Source organism: Solanum pennellii, chromosome 5 (assembly GCF_001406875.1).
Source record: "Solanum pennellii chromosome 5, SPENNV200".
Taxonomy (NCBI): Eukaryota; Viridiplantae; Streptophyta; class Magnoliopsida; order Solanales; family Solanaceae; genus Solanum; species Solanum pennellii.
The window spans coordinates 28,995,111-29,002,880 of record NC_028641.1 but is presented as its reverse complement, the minus strand read 5'-3'; the positions used below and the strand labels follow the sequence as shown (position 1 = coordinate 29,002,880).

Below are 7,770 nucleotides of genomic sequence, written 5' to 3'. Positions count from 1 at the left end.
ATGATGATCATTCGGGATAGCATCCAAGAATTCAAGCATTTGAATGGAGAACCCTTGCATGAAACTTGGCCCCGATTTTAAAAAATGGTGCTTAAATGCCAAACACATGGTCTTCCCGATAAGTTCCTCCACAAATACTTTTATCGGAGCTTAGACTTGGAAAAAAGGGGGTGGCTGACCAACTCTCACCGGGAGGATTAATGCAATATACATACGCAGTGGAAGTCCAACTTATGGATGGCATGACAACCATCAACAGGGCATGGTACACTCGTGAAGGCCAAGTTTCTGTGGTCACCCTTCAGTCATCTAAAAAGCAGATCAAAAAAGACAATGAAAGGGACCTAAATATGACCAAGATCATGACGCATCTTGATATTCCGCCAAAGAATGTCATGGGAGTAGGCATCCATAACATCAATGTTGTGGGAGTTGGGAGTACAAATCCTGATGACATGAAATTTGAAGCTTTATACAGTGAGGAGGTGAATTCTTTAGCAAACCAAGGTGGTGGTTACCGGTCGAACTAACCATGGTAGAGTGGTAAACAAGGTTGGTCCAGAGAAGAATGATGGAAGGATAGAGACTGTGAATGGAGAGATCGGAATCTAACTTGGAAGGATATGGAGAAGGATAGATATGTGTCTCCCATAAGCGAGAAAAGCCCAAGGAACCAGAAGGTGGTAGGTTTGAGAATATCCTCTCGCATATCCTTAACAAAGTTGAAGGGTTAGACAAAATGTTAAAAGGCATGAAAGAAGATGTGTCCACCCTTAGTCAGATCGTCACCTTTCATTCGATCTCAATCAAGCAGTTAGAGACCCAAATAGGCCACATCTCATCTCAACCCAAGACAACAAGGGGGTATGCCTAGTGACAGTATCGCTAACCAAAAGAGTGAAACCTGAAGACTGACTTGTGTCGTGCCACGACATTAACTAAGGCACCATTTGGGAGGCAACCAAAGACCCTTTAATTACTTTTTATTTTATTGATAAAATTAATAGTGTGTTGACTGTGCAGGCGAAGGAAAAAAAGTAAGTGTAAAGTTGCAAGGTGACAAGAACAGGTCATTTCGGCGGAATCCGACAAGTTTGGCATAGTCAATTACCAGTTGTTTGATTTGATACCCCTCAAAGATGGAGCCTTTGAGATTCGGCGCAGCGGAGAGATTATTAGTGTCTCACTGATTAATTGAGCAAACTAAATATAGACGGCCGACATGACATGGGAAATATATAGAACTTATGTTGTGTTTGGCGAATAACATAGACACTCGGAGATTAAAGGGAGTTGCACGGTCACTGGCACCTGGCTTAAAAGTTCTATTTCGAAACTTTCCCTTCATTTCATTTATTTTACAAACTCACACTCGCACTTTAGTTGTTATAATTCTTGTATTTTTCAAAATATTTTAAGTGTCAGATTGTGCTCGAATATTGATAGGATAGTTGCCTAGCATGTCATTACAATTTAATAGCACCAAAGGTTAGTAACCAAACCCCTCAGTTATTTTATCAAAATTTCTAATCATTGAGATAATGATTGATAGTACCAAAACTTTGCTAAGTGTCTGAGTTGATGGGATAGCATATTTTTTCAATCATTCCTTAAATATTTCCTGTGTAGTTTGTAAAATCTCTCTCGCATGTGCTTTGAGCTGAATTATTTTGTGTTGCGATTGCGGAAATGCTTTGGGTCTTTATTAAAATTGATGTTGTAAAGGTTTAAATTGCATTATCAGGTGTTGAGGGGTCGAATTTGAAAGAATGGAGTGAAAATAGGCATGTTGGACTGTTTGGCGAGCTGAGTGCAACTCGCCGAAATGCTCGGCGGTTCGCCTTAACGCCACCATTTCGCCTTTAACTGAATGCTTTATGTACTGGTTGATTTACAACTCCTACGGTCAACTTGAGTTACAAAATGCACTTGGCGACTCCCCGAAAGATTCTTTGTTCTCCCTTTGTCTGCACCCTGATCATTTGTGCATCTTTTTAATGACAACCCTAACATAATCAACAAGTTACAAATTAGCTTGGCAAAGTGAATATACAGTTAAAACCTCTCTTGCCCCCTATCTAAATTACGTGCCAACGAAGTTCTTGTAGAAATGGTTAAACCAAAAGTCGCAGGGAGAAATGATCCACCCAAACACATAAGAGCACGAGAGTTTAGAGACGATTCAAAGAAAGTCCAATAGCTAGACAAAGAAATTACAGCAAGGAAGCCAAGGCCAAAAAATTAATTCCCAACTACCCTAATGTGCCTTCATGGTCTCGAGGGTTCATTAATGCTATTCATGCCTTCAGGGCAGGTCATGAGATAGACAAAATGATTGCAGCTATATCACTGTATGAGGCTAGGGCAGCTGAAAACAGTGGTGAAACTCAGAGTAGTAGCACTTCAGGAGCAGTTGTCTTATTGGGGAAGACATTTTGGGCGCTCATACCCCGAGGATGAAGAAGCTGCATAAATAGGATCTCCTTTTCACTCACCCCTTTTGGTTTATCTTTCTTAAATTTTATGGGTTTTGTCGTTATTTACATTTGAGGAAAAATGTTTTTTATTTGTGGTGGGGTGAGGCTCACCTTGTTTTGTTGTGTTGAATGTTTACATGTTTTGAGATGTGTTGTATGTTTTAAGTTGTGTTTTTAAATTTTATTTTTTTATGGATTGTTTGAGATAATGGCTCTCTTTTGGTTTCCAAATTTCAAAATAATTTTGACCTTTCCAAAAAAAATTCACTTTTGAAAATTTTGTCAACTCTTGTGTTGAAAGTGGTTGTTCTTGTACAACTTTAAGTCTTGGTTTCGATCAATACTGATGACTTAAAAAGTGCTCTCAATCAAGCAAACATGTGTCTGGCTACAAAGAGAACAAATGAAGTTGCATATACAATATTTTAACTCTTTGCATCTCATTGTGATTAGCCAATTATCGAATTGATTTTTTGGTAATGACCATCGCACACTAGCGAAAGTGTGTAGTCTTGCTTGACTTAAGTGTCAATGCCTTGTGTGATGAGGTAACTTTAAATCTCTGATTGGTTTAGAAAAGTGTCCTCTTGAGATGATCTTAGGCAACACTCAAAGATTGTAAGCCAATTTTGACATATACCTCTTTTGTGGCCTACCCGTGAGCGTGTGAAACACTTTGAACACCTTTTGATCCTTACCTCTTCTTTGAAAAAAATTAGATGAAACCCAGACCTACGTTAACCATCACCTATAATCCTCTTGAGATATGTACAATAAAATAGCCAACTTAGGCCAAAAGCCTAAGTTGGGGGTGTGGTAAGAATGGAAATGAGATGTCAAGAAGTGCAAGAAAAGTCTTGCAAACCAATGGTATTGCAGAGAAATAGAAACCCCCCATATATAAAAAAAAATTAAAAATATAGAAAAAAAATAAAGAAAAGAATGAAAAGGAAGATTGCGGAATAAAAGCACAAAAAGAAATCGAATTTCTAAGAAATCCATAGAGAAGAATAAAATGATGACTTAAAGGCACTTGACTAAGGATTGATGAACGAAGAAAAGGAATGTTTTGAGAAAGTCACATATTGAGAAAAATTTCACTGAGTCTAAATTACCATACCTTTGAACTAAACCCCATTACAATCGTTAGCAAGACCTTTTTGATCTTGAGTGAACCAAATTGAAAGTCAATTCGAAAATAAGGGCATACCTATGGATGAAAACATGCATTGTGTTTCTTTGTGAGTGTGAGCGTTGCATCTCAGATTCCTGATCTTGAGTTGATAAATCTACGTGTGTGGAAAAGGAATCAGTCTTTGTGTGAGGGAATGAAGATACTTTTGTTGAGCTTTAACCTGCATTAATAGCGAGTATTGTGAGCTCGAGAATCTTTGGTAATGGTGTGTCGTAACTTGAATCTTTGAGCATACAATTGAGCTATGTATGAGTATTTTGAGTCTTCTTGTGCATATTCATGATTTATTCTTGTGTAGCACTATTTGACACATCCTACTTGAACGGTTGAACATGAGTTTTACTTGAGGACAAGCAATAGTTTAAGTTGGGGTGTTGATGAGTTTTCAAATTGGAATCATCAAGGGTCTTATTTTAATGCAAATCATGTCTTCGATTGTTTATTTTATCTCGATATCTGATAAAAACTTCTAAATTTCAGGTATTTGAGGATTTTTTGTGAGCATGGACACTTAGGCAACAAAAAGAAGCAAAACAAAGAAAAGTAGTTGGAGATGCAAAGGTGTGCTTCCCTAAGAAGACTTGGCGATCCGCCGTATAGCGAAGTTTCGCCTTATGTTAAAGCAAGTGATCCTGAAGGAAGTGGATCAAAAGGCGATGAAAAGGAGCAATTAGTGCTTCACTGATCAGTTTCGCAAAGCAGATGATTTCCGCCCATCGATCCAAAATACATAGATAAGGAAGGAAACGTGCAAGCGGTGATGAACTGAACGAAGGGCGATGCGCCGAATCACGACTAACTGCGGCGAAAGGATTCGCCATCACAATTCTGAAGTCTATAAATACTGAACTCTTTTATCTCTTACATATAGAAAATTTTACAGAGTGAAACAATTACACTTGATATTTTGTTCCTAAGTTTTCTCTCAAGTTTTGAGAGGGTTTTTGTGGAAGCTTGAAGAAAGAAGATCTTCTTCCAATTTTGGAAATGGGTCTTTCCCATTTACCTTCCTTTGCCACTTTTAAGGTTTAATATCTTATACCCACTTGATTTCCTTATCATTTTAAGCATATTTTAATATTACTTGATATGTGGCTAAATATCCCCATTCTTGGGGTGTAATTTAGAAATTATGAGTTGATTAATTTGTTGGGTCTTTCTTGCTTGAAGCTTAGATTGCATTTTAATGGTGATTTCACCTAGTGGTTGTGGTTTAATCTGATGGGTTTTTAGTTGCGAATACAAAGCCACCCATGTGTTTTCGGCTTGCTCAATAGAGAGGTAGTGAAACTAAGACCACTAGACTGATCTCCTAAGGAGTGGGTCGACATGAGGTTTAGCTCAAGAGGGTGAGCCCTAGTCCCATATCCAAGCACTCCCGTCTAAAGAGCGAGTGTGGTTAAGGCGTAGGTTGAATAATTTAGACGAGTGGGTGTTCTAGAACAACCGATTTGATATGGAGTAAGTTGCCCGAGAGGGAACTTGCTTTCACGTAAATCTTAGCTAGTCACCATTGTTTTGTGAAATTAGCTACCGAAAGCATGTACCTACCACTTTTATCTTCACATATAGCGATCACACCCTAAGAACTTTCCCCCATATTTGATTTTCCCTTTAATTTTTGCTATTTTACTACTTGTTACAAAACCTCTTTTTGATATTTGACACTCTGGTGTCACAAATTAATATTTTTTGTTTTAATATTCAAAAATGTCTTAAACTATCACTATTTAGAAAAAAATTCTAAGTAACTATTTGGGACACGAACCCATCCCTTGGTTGGGTTATTAAACTAGCTTCGATTCGTATACACTCAAACTGTAGGCTAGTGTCGTTGATCACAAGCTATAAAACATGCAAATAGTTACGTATGAGCAACAAAGATGCTGAAATTTCTCTGGTAAAGGCGGAATTGCTCAAGGCATAAACTGAGGGACCTGGTATTGAAGTTGTTAATGAGCTGCAGAAACAGAATGATGAGCTCCTGACAAAGGTTGTGGCTCTCCAGGAGAAAATGATCAATGATAATGACGCAGCAAACTCCAGGCTTACCCTTGTTATGAACTCTCTTTCCCATCAGTCTCCCTCTTCATAGTCCTCTCCCGTGTTGAATGTATTGACTGCTGATTTTTGTGCTTATGAAATGTATTCCTCTTTTGTTGTGATTAATTTATATTTCCTATTGTCTTAATAATTATGTTGGTGTTGTCCTTTACTGTGATCTTGCTTATCAATCTTACTTGTCTTGTTGCTTTACTGCACTTCTTTTTTATGATGCCAAAAGGGAGAACCAATTGGGGGTGTTCAGGTGGTGCTTAGGGGTGGATGATGTATCCGCTTAGAAAAAGTCTAGGTTATCTAGGCGTGATAACTTAGTGGGTAGTGTTGTATTTGTTTAGGCTCTTCAAGTACTAGGGTGATTACTTGGTCATGAGGTTAATAACTTTTTCACACATTGGTTGTAACTTGGTTCACTTTTGCTTAAGGAAGATTAGTGAAGCAGTTGAAAATCCTGTGCAACAAGTGGAGTTTTTACTCTCTTGAGCAAAGAGGTTTCCACGTAAATTGTTTGTGTTGTATTATTGTTGTTATTTACTTTGCAATATCTTTCTGGTATAGTCAAGGGACCTGGTCCGTTGAGTGGTAGTGCACGCACCCATTCTATCAGAATGCTTGACTGTGATGTTTTTTCCGTCTCTTGTTTGAAGAAAGGATTCGCAAAATCCAAGAGAGACTAGTGTACCGGGGATCTTTTATTGCAGATATTTTACAGTACCACAACATGCATCAAGGACTTCAACACCTTGTCACACGTTTTCAGGATGTTGATAATGGTACAAGGTACGTCTTTAACTTCTCTTTATCAAGCTCTATGCAACTTCTTGGTTTAACATGCTATGTCTCTGCAATGTCAAGCAATTGCTCAAGTATGTCGAGGAAGAGATCAAAGTGGTTTGTGTTGAAATTCCCAATGTCTCAAGTTATACCTTCCCCAAGACAAATGGATTAGGATTTATTGAAATATTTTTGGAAAAAATGGAGGAGCTTTTATCTTCTAAGATCAATTCGATCATTGATTTGAAGCATCAGATTAGATCAGTCAAAGAGGGCTTATTGACACTCAGAGTTCATTTTGCAGCAAACTATAATGAGCATGATGAAGTTTATAGTATTGTGACAAGTGTTACTGAAATGGCGTACAAAGCAGAGTATGTCACTGACTCCTGCTTAGTCAGTTCTCATCCACTACGGTACGAATCTCATTGGATCTCTGAAGTTGTTAAGAATATTAAGCTTCTAAATAAAGTTGTTAGTGAGAGTTGCAACAGAATGAAGATAGGTGTGACAATGCATGAAGTTGCAAAGCCCCCCATTAATCTTGCTCAATCATTATAAGCTTACACTACAAGAGAAAATGAAGAAATAAAGAGTTTCTAGGAAGCAATGGGCAAAATAAAGAAGCACCTTCTCAGAGGATCGTCTCAGCAAGATATTATCTCCATAGTTGGTATGCCTGGACTTGAAAATACTATTGTTGCAGAGAAGATATACAATGATCTCATAGTTATCCCTCACTTTGATGGTCACGCCAAGTGTCGTGTAACTCAAGTATATTCATGGAAAGAGTTGCTTCTTACCATATTAAATGATGTTCTGTTGGGAAAGACAAGGCACTAACAAAGAATGCCTGACAGGATAACAGCGGAAGAATACCCAAGTCTATACTTTCCCTTTTCGATTTGAACCAAGAGAAGACAAACAACCACAAGCAATATGATAGTAAGGCAGCAAGTAATTCAACCAAACAAATATAACAAGGCAATAATAAACAAATCACACAAGACACCAAGATTTACGTGGAAAACCCTTCGATGTGAAGAGTAAAAAACCACGGGACCAAAAGCTCCACTATAATCACCAAGAGTTACAATATTGTTCTCCAAAATTGGCCACAAAACAAGTGCCAAACAACGAGCAACAACAAAATAAGATTGCACCAAATCTAGAGAATTAAAGGAGCAAAATCACCAATTTCGCAGCTACTGTTCACGACAGCAAAACTGAAGCTGCAGGCCACCAAATCCAACTCTGTCAGTT

At 38.0% G+C, this 7,770-nt stretch overlaps 1 pseudogene; it reads left to right on the top strand.

Annotated features, from left to right (window-relative positions):
• The first annotated feature begins 233 nt into the window (after positions 1-233).
• The window catches only part of LOC114077162, a 15,400-nt pseudogene continuing 7,863 nt past the window's right edge, over positions 234-7,770 (top strand).